At 39.0% G+C, this 15,159-nt stretch overlaps 1 long non-coding RNA gene across 1 annotated transcript; it reads right to left on the reverse strand.

Annotated features, from left to right (window-relative positions):
• Nucleotides 1-540: 540 nt before the first annotated feature.
• On the reverse strand, nt 541-1,787 carry LOC143851330 (uncharacterized). Its single transcript, XR_013236291.1, has 2 exons — nt 1,471-1,787; nt 541-1,237 (listed from the first exon to the last, which is right to left on the reverse strand). It is a non-coding gene; the product is annotated as an uncharacterized LOC143851330 (long non-coding RNA).
• Between the last annotated feature and the right edge of the window lie 13,372 nt (nt 1,788-15,159).

Below are 15,159 nucleotides of genomic sequence, written 5' to 3' on the forward strand. Positions count from 1 at the left end.
ATGTGATTGGGCAAGCTAGCTCACCATAAGTTTGGTGAGCTTAAGCTCACCAACAGTTTCCTCATATATATATATATATACACACACACACTTGGCGGTCCTCCTTGGGGCTGTAAAATTTCCGGGTTAAAAAAACTGTCGAAAATATAAACATGCATCACAGTTGAAATGATCATTCATTGCTAAACAATCTAGTCTATGGTCAATGTCACAACCCTATTGACAGGAAGGGTATCCGAACAATGATTTCACTATCAGATAAGTGCACAGAATCCTACCAATAGTACACCAGTGTCATACCCCAATTTTAGGTAAAAATGGGGTACCACAGTCCCAATAGTAGCTAAGGTGCCAAGTCTTGTTTTGGCGTCACAACCCCACCATTAGGTAGGGTACCAAATATAGTTCTAAGGTCACAGACCCACGAGCAGGTAGTAATTAAACAAATATCCAAACTTAGATCAAACATTATCCATAAATTTTCAATATCATGACAAAACCATTATATCAGGCAGTCCACGATGATCTCATTTATCTCTGTTAGAGAAAGAGAGGGGAAGAAAGTGAGTTAGGGATCCTCCCCCTCACTAATGTATTTATATATAAAAGAGAACTTACAAAATGACCACTATGCCCTAAAGGCTACAATACACACGCTTATAACACTCCCCCTCAAGCTAGAATGTATATATTATACATTCCAAGCTTGTTACAAATGTCATTTAATTTAGCATTACTTAAGGGCTTAGTGAAAACATCCGCAAGTTGGTCCGTTGATCGAGTGAAGGAAACAAGAATCTAGCCTCAACGTATTCTCTGGCGAATGAAGTAACAGTCAACCTCTATGTGCTTAGTCCTCCCATGGAAGACAGGATTGGTGATTATGTGAATTGCAGCTTTATTGTCACAATCATGGTTTTAAATTTCGGCCGGGCCGAAATATTTCAGTTTCGACAAAAAACGAAACGAAATGCACAGAGTTGGAAAAGTACAAAATTTCGCCCACGGAGTCCCTGTTGAAAGACTTGAGTAGCTAACTTAACGAATGAAGGAACCTTTATGTGGATACAGGACAGAGCCGGGCCTTACAAAACATAGATTGAGGTGCGCCTCTTTTATCTCAAATAGATAGTCCTCGGGCTTAGGGAAACGAGGATAGCTTTCAATGGCACGAATCAACTTCTTAATCGACAACTGACCTTGTTGAAACATAGGGCCAAAATTTCAGAAATTTCGGCTGGAATTTCTTTTCCATAAAGAAACAGTTAAAAAAACCCCCTTATTAATTTGAAATTTCATCTGAAATTTCAACGAAATTTAGTGAGGAATCTCGAGATCACAAGCTAAACAGAAAAGGCCCTATAAAATTTCAGAATTTCTGAAGAAATGTCGACATTTCAGCAGAAATTCTTACAAAAAGCAAAGAGACCAAAAAAAGGTGAAAAAAGGGGAAGACTGAGGGAATCTAACCTGACCTTCCATGTGATTTCTTGCCTATAAAATTATATCATCTCCATCTACCTTTCATCATCTTCCCAACAAACCCAAGTATAGCTTCTTCATCTTCCCAACAAACCCAAAGCAAGCGTCAGCCTCAAGCTCCCGCAGCTTTAAGTGTTGGTTCCGACGCTTCCCGGAAGGTTGCAAGCTTCAGCCGTAGCCACGGAGCTTCAGCCGCACTTCGGGAGTTTCATTCGCAAAGGTAAGAAGCTAAATGGGTTATATTTCTAGGGTTCTGCCTTTTGGTTTAGCAAAAACCTTTAAAGACTCGTATTAAGAGATTTTAACCATTATTTTGGGAGATGATAAAAGTAAAACCCCCTTTGGTATAATTCGCACCCTTTTACCATGAATTGACGTAAAAAAAGGAGGGCATTTGGCAGACTTTAACACTTTTTGACGTCAATTCACACTCAGGGTGTGAATTATCCTATAGTGGGTGCCAATATATCATCGCTTATTATTTTTTAGAAAGTACTATACGGCCCACTTCATCAGATGATCCAAACCATTCATCTGTAGGGACACAGTGTAAATAGATTGTGCCCAATTATTTTTCTAAAAGTACAGTACAGCCCACTTCATAAGATGATCCAAACCGTTCATTTGTAGGGAGGGACACAACCTAAATAAGTTGTACCCCAAAAATAATCTCCATATGATGATCCTGACCCTCCAATATTTACATGTTTTCATATTTTGTGGTCCCTAAATAGATCAGAAGGTCAGGATCATTCTATGAAGATGATTTTGGGGGCACAACCGATTTACATTGTGTCCCTACAAATGAATGGTTTGGATCATCTGATGAAGTAGGCTGTACAGTACTTTTAGAAAAATAAAATTTCATACGGCCATTCATCATAGAAAACCTCAGATGGTTGGCACTTGTGTTAATTTTGTTTTGGGAAGTGATATAAATATATTTGTCCCCCTTTTTCCCTGGGACTGCCCCATATAGTGTATAAATGACTCCATTTTTATACTACAAGGGGTTGTATCAGGGAGAAAAGGCGGTGGATATATCATTTCCCAGTTTTTTAACTTACACAGAACATTCTTGAACCCACCCTGGATTACAGGAAAAACATTTTTGGAGGAAATATTTTTCCTCGGGAAATAGGTTTATTTCCACAATTTAGTGGAAAATGACAAACTTTATTTCCCTATACTATATACACCCTGTTGGACTCGAAATTTTATAAAAAAAATAGGATAATACCAAACTCTCTTACTAAAATAAGAAGAGAGAAAAAAGGGAGTGGTTACGCATCACATTATTCCCTAAAGTAAAAAAAAGGATAAATATGAAGTTAAAGTGCTTAAATAAAATGGAAACAAAAAAAAAGGAGTCTACGACTAAGGGAAGAAAAAATTCCTAAATTTTAGGGAATAAAGTAACCCTCGCAAAGGAAGAAGCAAGTCACCCACGTTTCAAAAAAGGATGTTATGTAACTCCCCACAAAAGGGGAAGTTGTGGTCGTGAAATCCCGGATAAGGGATGAGGTGGCACCCATAATGGCTTCAAAGTGGAGATCGTGAAATTAAAGATAAGGGGTGAGGTGGCAGTTGCCAACCACTCCAATGAACCTCTATAAATAAGAGGGAAAATCCTTTAGAAAGGGGCTCGATCGGATCGCATCTTTTAGAGGATCGCATCTGAAATACAGGTGTGACAATCCAAGAGGGGTGGGTGAATTGGTCAATTAGAAATTTTAGGCTTAATTAAGGGAGATTAAAAATTATTCCATTTAATTAAGCACTAATTAGTCTAACCCTTGTTCAAATATGTATATCAATAGACGCTAGGATTTAGACTTTCTAATCATGCACATTTAGCTAACCCTTGTTCAAATAGATATTATAATGCTTATAGTTTATAACATTTAACTTAAGTGCATTCAGTAACCCTTGTTCAATTAAAGCATTAACATGAGTAAGGTTAGAGATTACCAATCACCACACGTGCGAGAGAAAGAGAGAAAAGAGCAAGCATCCACAACGCACAAGATTTATAGTGGTTCGGTCATAACTTGACCTACTCCACTCTTCCAAGTTTACCTCCTTGGGATATCCACTAAAATGATGAAGCCGTACACCCGACTCCTTCATCTCCAAAGGGAACAAACCCTTGCTTTTCCATTCTCAAGGGCCAAAGTGAAGCCCCTCGCACGAAGCCTTGACAAGAGAATCAAACTCTTACACATGATTCACCTTTCTTCACGGGCCGAATTGGAGACCATTTTCTTCACCTTTCTTTACGGGTCGAAGAGGAGACCCTCACATGAAAAACAAATAAAATAAAAACTTTCTTGCCTCTTAATAGGCGGATTACAACATTGATAGCTCACATTCACTCCAAGAATATACAAATGTAAAGCCCTATGGAGTGCCTCTTGATAACATGTAGAAATGGAAGATCAAAGAGGTTTTTAGCTTTTGAAATAAAATGTTGAAGCTCAAAGAGAAATGGGATTTGATTTTTCTCAAAGGTTCAAAAGCTTATAGATATAGGTTTTAATCATGTATATATAGTGTATTTAAAAATATGACCATTTGGGATAAAACTGTAAATATTTGGGTTGAAAATGTCAAGCAGAAAACGCTCCAATGGCTAGTTTGCTCGACTGCGGCGTTCGCCCGCCCCTATTGGGCGTCCTATTCTATTTTCAAATTTCTTACCGTTGCGGTCAACCGGCAACATGATGGTCGCCCGACGAGGGCTTACTGTTTGCTCAAAAAAATTTGGCTAAAAAACCTATCTGGGTCGACCGACCCACGGCGGTCGCCCGCCCTTGACCAAATTGGATTGTTCTGTTTTGAAACAGAAGCGCATCCGCGGTCGCCTGGCTCATCCCAGTCGACCAGTCCGATAAAATTTGAGATGGCCTGGATTTCCAGGTTCCATCCCGCGGTCGCCTGGCCTAGCCCGGTCGACTGGCCCTGAGTGAAATTTCATTTTAACTTTAAAATTCAATTTATTTTGTATGTGATTTCTCTTTCATGCATGTGAAAATTTCTCTTTCTTCCCTTAGTCGTAGACTCCTTTTTTTTTGTTTCCATTTTATTGAAGCACTTTAACTTCATATTTATCATTTTTTTACTTTAGGGAATAATGTGATGCGTAACCACTCCCTTTTTTTCTCTCTTCTTATTTTAGTAAGAGATTTTAGTATTATCCTATTTTTTATAAAATTTCGAGTCCAACAAATGCCCCCTCAAGTCTTGTAAGTGGAAAGGTTTTGAGGCTTGCAAGACTTGACTTTAATATAAGGGAATTTTAGTGATTTTCTATTTTCCTTGGCCCGAAGGCATTCTCGTCTTTTCATACTTGGTTTGATGAGTATTCTGACCATTTTCTTGATCCGAGGGTATGGTGGTCTTTTCACATGAGTTTGTGGTATTCTGACCATTTTTCTTGACCAGAGGGTATGGTGGTCTTTTCACCTGATTTGGCGGTATTATGACTATTTTTCTTGACCCGAGGGTATTGTGTTTTTTTTTCACTTGATTTGGTGGCAGTCTGACCGTTTTTCTTGACCGGAGGGTATTTTGGTCCTTTTCACCTGATTTGGTGGTCTTCTGATGATTTTGCTTGATTTGCGGGGCTTTCACTATTCCGTGGTTCAATCCAGCATTCTTGACCTAATTCCCGCGTTCAATTTGAAGTGTATAGTGAGGTCCAACTAAATCCGATGGTCATGATCACATGATCTGTTTTAGAGTGCTTGCCACATTCCGAGGTATGATCCACTGATTCCAATTTGATTCCCACGTTCTATCTGTTGTGCACGTAAAATTTAGGTGTGATCCGAAGGAGTTAACCACTCAATCTAAACCAACGGTCGAGATCGATTCTCAATATGAGGGTGAGGCTCAAATAATCTAATTTGGAGAGGAACCATGATTCCATATTGCGATCTAGAAGTTCTGATCTTATTCCCATGTCTAATCGATGGCGTGCATCAAGTTCAAACTCGGTCTGATTAAGATAACTACTCCAGATGCCATGTCACATATTGGAATTGGAATGCAATCCTCTTTCGTGCTACATCCTTAATCAAGTAACACAAAGGTTTAGATGAAAACCATTATATTGAGAATATAGGACTGCAAATATAATATTTTTTCTATTGTCAACTGGGAATATAGGACTGCAAATATAATTTTTTGTAAATCAAAATGCAGTATATGCTCTATGAGATCCAAAACAGGATTAACAGGCAGTGGCGAAACACAATCATACCAACAGAGGCCCATGGCAAAGTTCGAATGTAAAACCACTTCTTCCATAGTAGAGAACTAGTAAGAAATAAGTTGCATATCTAAAAAGTGTCGATCATGCCTCTAAAGTTCGAAGATGTGCCGAGTCCTATGCAAACTTGGAATCGTCATGCTCGATCCTCAATCCAAACTATGGCTCACTTGATCTAGTGAGAGTCGGGAGGTTTCCGTGGTCTGATCTGATCGTTTAGATCTAATTTCCACATTAAATTTCCAACTAGATCAAAATGAACGGCTAAGATTAATCTTCATTCCGATTTACCCACTATTTTTCATATTTTAATGGGTGGGGCCACCATTATACATGCTGGGGCCCATCATTTTGAACCACACGTTTTGATGTGTGGGGCCCACTATCTCCTAATCAAATTTTGATTTAGAGGGGCCTACTATTTTACACCCCATACATAAGGTGGGACTACCATTTTGCACCCCATGTTTTATAATAGGGCCCACTATTTTACATTGCATATTCAGCCACTATCCCACCTACTATGCACTCCACTATGCACCGAGTAGACCTTACCATCACCAAGGCTATGCTTATGGTGGTCCCACTATTCTACATTAGATGTAGTCCAGGTTGGGCCATCATCTTTACACCATATGCTATGATGGTGGGGCCATCACTTTTTACTCGTGTACCATGTTGGGGCCCATCAACTGCACTCCAATTATATATGGGTGGGGTCAACAGTTTATATCTGATTTTATGCAATGGAGCCCGTACAGCATGGGGAGAATCCTTTCTCACAAGAAAACGAGAATCCTAGAGAAACCTAGTCTCCACAGCATGGGGTGAATCGTATACCATATGGAATTAGTGAGAGTGAGATTCGGTCTCCTCAATTAGAATACCTCTGTATCTTTGTAATTTTATCCTCCCTTGAATATGGGGATTCTATACTTATCCTTCTAACAATTCTGAGATATCATCAACGTTTCATACCTTTTAAATGACAACAGGAAGTTTATTATTCTCTTCAAATCCAAAATTTCAAGGATATCTTGATAAGATAGACATGAAGAGGGAACCGTATGCAACAGTCATTGGATGGGAATTTATTTGAGGGAAATTAGGAGTCCAAATCATGGAAAAATTGGAGTCCTGAGAGTCCTCTTTCCACTGCAACAATTTTTTTTATATATTGCATGTTTTCTTCTTCTGATCGTAGATCTTCTTCCCTTCCCTTTCTTTATTAGAGACCCTTTTCTCTTCAGAGGCTGGCCTCGGCAAGGACTGCAGTTTCTTTGTTTGCAGACTTGAATGTTTGATTTCAGCATTGGAAATATGTGATGAATCTTCCTCTTTTCTGGGCCATCTCTGCAGAGACGTTTTTCTGATTGCCACTTCTTTTGTAGCTACTTAAATATAAGGGTTTGGAAGAATCAGAAGTCCCTGCAACTCATCTTCATGTAAAGCTATATACATCATGGTATTTTTTTTTTCTTGTCCTTTTTATCAAGAAGAAACTCTACATTACAAAGGAAGCCTCTTTTTTATCTAGCCTGTATGAGCAGACTTCTTGACGCTCCACTTCCTTCTCAGTTTCCTTGTCATCGCTGGTTATAACCTTAACCACCTTCTGTGCAGCCTTTCCTTTAGGAACTCTTTTTATAGCTCTCTTTAGGAACTGGTTAGCACCGGCCTGATCAGCAGAAGTTGCATCTTGTTAAAATACATTTTCAAGTGCCCCTTCTTTTCTGCTCAAATATATTTTGTTCAACTTCATTGTGGTTGTCTTTCATGTCCTCTGATCCCTTGTCTTTGTTCTCAATCCTTCTTATCAATGCTCTTTTCGCTGCCATCTCATTGTAGCCCACACTCATAAGCAGTGACAAGGCTTTATCAGGAATGTGAAGTTAAAGGTATTTGGCTTGTGCAGAGGTCAATTGTTCAAAAGGTCCACTGTGATAAGCCACCACCCCTTCCAAGAGCTCTAATCTGAAGTATATTGCAAGCTCTGGATGGCGATCTGCTTGGGGAAGTCTAATGCAAGTTGAATCCTTCTCATGTGAGCGTTCACCCCTTCTCTGGCTTCTTATCTTAAGGATCAGGGAAATACTTTGTCATCCCAATCTTTACGATCCTTGATTTTAGATGTGAGAATCTCCCAATCAGTTTATATGCTCCCTGATTGTATTTTTCTTTGTTATCACCAGGTTGAAGAATGAAAGTATGATGATGAGCCATCTGGTTAGAGTTTTCCCTATCCCTTGGCAGCAACTTCGTAGTTGTGGGGGTACCATAGAGGTTTTGATCTATGAAAATTAGCAATATATTTATTGCTCATCTTGCGGATTTATTGTCTGCATTCTGAGAGCGGGTACTGAATACACAACTGCACATCTTTTCGCCTGAGATTTTGATTGTTGAGAGAATTTCCATCCTCGTTATCTAAAATCTCAAAAAGCCTTTGATCATCTTGAAGATCAAAAATCAATTTTGTACTGGAAATAGTTCACTTTGTTCCCAGATAATTTCGTTTACCCATCTATCAAGTCCTTGCTTTGCAAGGAAAGTTTGCTCAAGTGCTGAATAGCATCACCTTGGCAATTTCCTTCAGTTCGATTTTCCATTCTTACTGTGAATCACCTAAATTCAAACAAAATTCCAATCTCAATATTTGAGGATGATAATTCCTTTCTGAGGATGGGAGGTTTGTTAGATCTGAATAATTTCTTGGGCCAAGTGGCTCCACTGAAACAGGATGGCTATGCAGAAAAATACTGTGATCCTTCTCATCTGGCTTCATTTTTGAAGCCAGTCCTTTATTTATTTATTTATTTTTTTGACATACTTGCTTTGTGCTTGGGAACACCACTATCATGAAATTGTGGAGTGGTTCACTGGCCAGAAAACTATGGAGTGTTGGCGTCTTGTGAAGATGGCATTGATGAGGCCACTGTGACCATTGGGTCTTGGGGAGTAAAGCTTGAAGATTCCAAAGGTTTGTTTGCATACAAATCGGTTGGCTCTCCAAGCCTATTGATGGCTTTCTCAATCTGAGTAACTGCATCAGATGAGGATGCCACATAAGACTCCTCTCCTGCCCTGCCTGTTAGATTAATTTTTGTCTCTCAGGAGCCTCTTGAGAAACCTGATGATCTTGCGCACGTGTTTCCGGAGAAGCCACAGCTTTTGTCAGATTAAATCTTCCTTTCTTTTGTATTGATTATATGGCCTCTTCTTTCTTTCTTTCTTTTTTTATTTTTTTAATTTTTTTGGCATGATAGGTTGACCTTATGTCTGATTCTTTTCACATCATTTGTTTTCAGGTAAAGGCCGTTCAAACTAACTGATTCGGGCCGTGTCATAGCAAAAGGATTTAGTCAACTACTCTTCGTAGGTCGGTTCAAACGCCAGGATTGACTTTGGCCGACTACTCTTTGGAGGTCGGTTCAAATGCCAAGATTGACTTTGGTCGACTACTCTTTGGAGGTCGGTCCAACGCCACTACTTTCCAAGATCCATCAATTTGGTTGACTACCCTTTGGAGGTCGGTCCAAGCGCTAAGATTCATTTTTTGGTCAACTATTCCTTGGAGGTCGGTCCAAACGCCTAGGCCGACTAATCTTTGGAGGTCGGTCCTAAGATTCATTTTTGGTCGACTACTCTTTAGAGGTCGGTCCAAACGCCTTGGTCGACTACTCTTTGGAGGTCGATCCAAACCCCAAGATTCACTTGGTATACTTCTTTGGAAGTCAAGTTGAATCAGATCATTCAGATCTTGTTGGATTCTTTAAATGGCCAAACATGCATTCTTGAAGTGACCAAACATGAAGAAGTGATAATCTTCCACTGATAATGAACGGTTGATGGAATGGGCTTTAAGATTGTAACCATTTTCTTCATCGGAGTCTAGGTCCTTTAAACAACTATAACATTCCATTGAATCATGCCTTCTTTAAAATTTCGCGGGCTTCAATACCCGCAGGTTAGGTTTAGGATCCTGCCCAACAGAAGATGACCCTTCTCATAAGTTCCTTCAAATACTTAACATGCAGATGATGAGATCTGTGCCAATTCTAATGACCTTGAATTATTAAAGATTTTAATACAAGCACTTAGATTGCTGTATCAGAGAGTAGAACCTTTTCAAAATTTAGTTGACATAACATTTAGACATGAATAACCAAATTAAAGAAAATGAAGGAGTTGAGATCATTTACTAATAGTGATGAAAACTGAGAATTGAAGCCAATTCAGGAAAATCATGCTAGCCTCAAGTGTTTTTTTTTTTAATACTTCAATAATTTTTTTCACGAACAGAAATTGGAGCAAATTTCTGCTTCTTAATTTCCACTAATATCCATTAAGGGATTGACCAAAACTTTTTAGTGCCTTTGCGTCGAAGAGGGAGCTTCTTTCTTTCGGAAGCTAGTTGTAGGGAACTTCCCATCTTTTTTTACCATCAGTTATATGAACCCTCAAATGATCTTGGGTTTCATGTTCGACAAACAAAAGCTGCAAGTGAAGAATATCATGGCCATGGGTTTCTTTCTTTCTTTCTTTTGTTCTCTTTATTGTTATTATTATTATTATTATTTTTGCAAGTAACCAGGAAGGCCTCTATTAAAAGCTGCAAGTGAAGAATATCACGGCCATATGTGTTGGTTTTTTTTTTTTTTTTTTTTTCAAGTGACCAGAAAGGCCTCTATCTAGGGACTCTCCTATCACTTTGCCTAAGTACATGCAGTCCATATTTCTGTAAACATTTTTTTTATACATACTTCTTTGACACTTTTTAGAAGCATACACAGTTCCATTTTTGGTTTTTTTTTTCTTTTTTTGACATACAGTCCCATAGAGCCGTATAATAAAGGTGACTCAAGCAGATGGAAAGACTGAAAATTTCCCCATCCATAGAGCTTGATAAATCCTAATAACAACTTTTGCAGCAGCACAACTTGATTTCCCATATGGAATCTTTACTATTTCCTGTTCTGCTGAAAGTGAATTAAACGGTCAAACAGGACCATCATACCTGTATGGATGACCTGCTTTTGACACAGTATAATCATATGAACTGATTTATATAGAAATGCGGTCATGGATGGCAATGAATACCAACATCTGAACTTCATTTGAGCAGTAACATTTTGAAACATCTGCTACTTAGCCAATATGTTCGTCAAATTCCACCTTTTTACCATGGAAGTCATAAGACTTTGAAGCCATCACACTCTTTGTATCACAATTTCTGGGCAACCTTTCAATCTTATTGTTAGTAAAACCCATTGACTCATCTTAATTATAATGAACTTCAGCAATGATATGATTAAAACTTATACCATTTACCAAACAGAATGGGTTCCACCTATTACGGTGGTTTTGAAGCCTGTTTGGGTGATTATCCTCTTATGATGCTCAAAAGAAGTTCATTTAATGAAGTCAGATGCTGCCAGGTCAAATTCATGCCTGATCAAAGATATTCACATTTGAACCAGAAGACTTTTGTAGGAGAAATTTGGGACTCGATATTGGAACGGAATTCGTATTTGATACTTTAGGTCATATAAGCTTTTTGTTCAACCTTTCTTTGGTTCTCTGCGTCTTGAGTTTAAGATTTCGGGAAAACTTCGCTGTTAAGCCTTCATTTGGGGGGCCTCAATTTCCTGGTTCTGGTCGTGGACATGTGTCAATTCTGCTATGCATCCACGCTTGCCCGTACTCGAGCTTGTCATCCCCAAAACTCGCCACATATGAATTTAGAGCTAATGGACTTTTTCTTTTCTTTCTTTTTTTTTCCCAGAGAAAGATGATGACTTTGCAGTCATACACCTGCTTTCTTCTTTAGTCCACTCCGGCTCCTTTTGGGAGGAGTTACACAAGGCAGTCTTACCCACATAGTTTTTCCTATCCTTCATATGATGTTTTCCTCAATCTCAAGAGCTGCAAGATCCCATGGGCATTCTATCCGGTCGAAGAAACTCCATTACAGTTGCCTCTGGTTTACACGCTATGGAACCTTAGGGTAATGAATGCTTCACTTTTACAGCTTCGAGCGGGTGAAATGGCATGTCTCATAGCCAGGTTTATGCATTGCCACCTAAAGATTGTCACAATAAAATTGTGAATCTAGGATTTTTGTACGGCATGTGCCTCATTTCAGCATCCATGTATGCCAATTAGCTCACTGCCCTTTGACAGGGGCAGTCTTGTTCTCTTTTTCGCGTGTCAACCACAACCAATTCCATCATGTAATGATCTAGGAGATTAACTTTAAGGGAAATTTCTTACTCCGATTGGGACATGAGATGGCACATTTCCATGCACTGTGTTAATGTTGGATGTGTAACTGCACGATGAGGGCTTTATATTTCCGTGCTGAAGTTTTTGCTGCAAAAGCGGAAGATGTTTCTAAAGGATTCTTCCAAATTCACATTTTCTCCAGCATCTTCAACAGGCGTAATTAAAGAACTTGTAGCATCTTTTGGGCCAAAGTTCGTGGCGTGGAATTTTTATAGGAAACATTTTCTCATTCACAGCCAGAGTAGAACTGTTGATTGCAGCATGAACCTAACCATTCTCAAATAACGTCATGACTTGCTATGCTTTTCTTGGAATTCTTTTCCACATGAAGCACAAATTGATGTGAGTTTCTCAATGATTGTGTTTTGAAACCAGTTACCAGCATTCCTCACATCAGTTATTAGCAAAAATCATCTACATTAGCGGTTTTATTTGGGGAGAGGCATGATGCTACTTCCCCTGATTTTGCCATCTTATCCATAGCCAAGGGTGACAATGGCTACATGGCTGCAGCAACATATCTAAGCTCATCAATCTGTGTCCGGCATCATTTCTTAACCTTTTCTGACGTGTGGCAGACTGTTTTAGCTTCCAGCACACCATCAGTTACCATGGAGCATTCATTCATGTTGACAACATTGGCCAGGTTATCTGAGACATGCTTTGATGTGTTCCTTGATGGGTTAACTCGAAGCATTAGTTGTTAAACAACTGGTTTTATGTTTCTCTCGGAGCCCCATGTATTAATCTTTTCAGGCTTTTGATCTTAACTGAGACCTAACCATTTTCCCGTGAACTTTTAATGGTTTAGGAGCACCTACCACACAATCAGTGTAAAATTTCTGTCTTTCTCAATGAATTCCTTGATATGAAGTGGCGGGTCTAGAGTGCAATCGGTGTAACAGTGTCCTCCTTTCAGATGTTGTTCTTGTATGGAGTTGCTATCCACTTGATGCCAATGGATCTTATTCAACTGCACATTTATCTTCCTCCCCTTGGCAAGCATAGAAGATTTCTGCTTGAGCACTCATTTCTTTTAACAAAATTCTCAATATTTAAGTGTTTTCCGTGATGCCTCCAAATCATCTTGGTGAATTTTTTTTTTTTTTTCAGGACTCTTCATAGCTGGGAATTTTGATTATAGCAGTCCATAAAAGAATCATTTTTAGACTCATTTCTGCCAATAGAGTTAGTTTCTTTACTGCTCAAGTACCCCTCCCTTTGGGAGAAGGAAATGAACATGAAAGGCTTTTCCAAAACTCGTGGAAGCACCAGACTTACAAAATTTGAAAGTTGACGAGGTGTCGTGAACCAACCCCGACCTTTGATGACGAGGTGCCATGAATCAACCCTGAGGGAAAAGCCCAGTATCAAATCTTTGATGAAGCTAAAGAGTCTTTCAAGCAAATCCAGAATGATTTGAGCAAACTCAATTGGCCATGATAGCTCACTTTCTTTGCTTTCGAAATATCTCCAAGGTGTAGTGCAAGACTTGGTCCCTTGAAGACTCCATTTGAGCATGGTAACCAATAAAGCTCCTTGAGGCACTGCACAATTTCATAAAATGCCATAAGAACTTAACTGATTAGTAGCACTAGTACACATCTTTTTTACTGCATATGATCCTGTTGGATTTTCCATGGGGTTGCCTTTAGCCAAATCATTGTTCTTGGATAAATTTCTTTGATCCACTTATTGAATGGCATGGTCATAAGCATTTGATACGCATCCAATTAGAGGCATCGTTCTCGGATCCTATTCTGTATCGTATTCCCGCGTATATGATCACCATTGCAGGTTTTCGATCAAGAACTGCAAGTTTCTCTTTCGGATTTTCAAACTTAGAGGGCATTGGCCCAAATTTTTGCCTCAGGTTGCCCTTTTGGGTTTTCAGCGTAGCGGGCTTTTTGCTTTTCTTTTTTTTTTTTTTTTTGTTTTTTTATTTTTGCCTAAGTCACCCTTTTGGGTTTTCAACTTAGCAGGCATTGACCATAATTTTTGCCTAGGCTGACCTTTCGGGTTTTCAACCTAGCAGGGCTTCTTTTTCCTTCTTTTTTCTTTTTAATTTTTTTTACAAGTGCTTTGTTCCTGTTCCTCTTTCAGAAGATATCTTTCTGGTGCAGGGTCTTGTCAATCGAAGAACCTTGTTCTTCCAACCACATGAATCAAAGTTGTCTTTGCAATTTCATGTTGTGTGTGTGTTTTATATATATTTTAACTCCGTCGAGAATGTATGATTTGTGCTCGATGCTAATTGGTATCAAGAGCAACGATCTTTTCTCCCTTACAGGAAATATGCTCTTATGTTGAACGAAATTTGTGTTTCCCTATACACACTCAAAAGCAGGTTTTCGATCCACTTTGGTTTTTTAAATGCTAGTAGAGAGGCGATTTTTATGTCGCTCACCATTTCCAATCCAATTATCGTGTCTCTGTATTCTGACACAGATCAATGATGGCGGAGTATAGTGATACACCATTTTTGAACATGCCCCTATTATCAAGACTACATTTTGGCTTCTTTTTTGCAATTATGCAATTTCTGCGAACACAATAAATTCGTAGGAACACCTTTGATCTCACCAACTATGATTTGGTGGACACTTTGAATTTATTGCTTGCCGACACAGGTGTCGTGTCGTGTCGACACTCCTTTAGACACTTTTAAGTGTACTGCTAGAAGTGTCAGTAACTTTGTATGTATGTACGTGTATGACTGTGCCACTATTTCTAAATTTTTAGGGGATTCCATGTCAGATACCTCATATCCTTATCGAAACCCGGCACACAAATATATACCCACAAAACATGATTATATGTATTTTCTATTTTAGCCGTGTCCCTGTTTCTAAATTTTGGGAGTTTGCCGTGTCTGACACTCCGTGTCCGTGTCGACTGACGACACTCATGTCCGTGTCCACAGATCATAGCAGCAAAGTTGGAGCTCCTATTAGCTTTGGAAAATTGTCCTCCAGAGATGAAATATGTCTAGGTTTTCTCTCACCGGATTTTGTGAAACGGAAGATCTAACATTCTTAACTTTCTCAACAAAATCTTTTTTCAGTGAGTCATTTAGAAGAGCGTTCTTAGCAATGTTACAAGAAAGTGAGGCAATGTGC

The sequence above is a fragment of the Tasmannia lanceolata genome, unplaced genomic scaffold (assembly GCF_043159265.1).
Source record: "Tasmannia lanceolata isolate RefF3 unplaced genomic scaffold, GAP_Taslan_0.1 ptg000018l, whole genome shotgun sequence".
Taxonomy (NCBI): domain Eukaryota; kingdom Viridiplantae; phylum Streptophyta; class Magnoliopsida; order Canellales; family Winteraceae; genus Tasmannia; species Tasmannia lanceolata.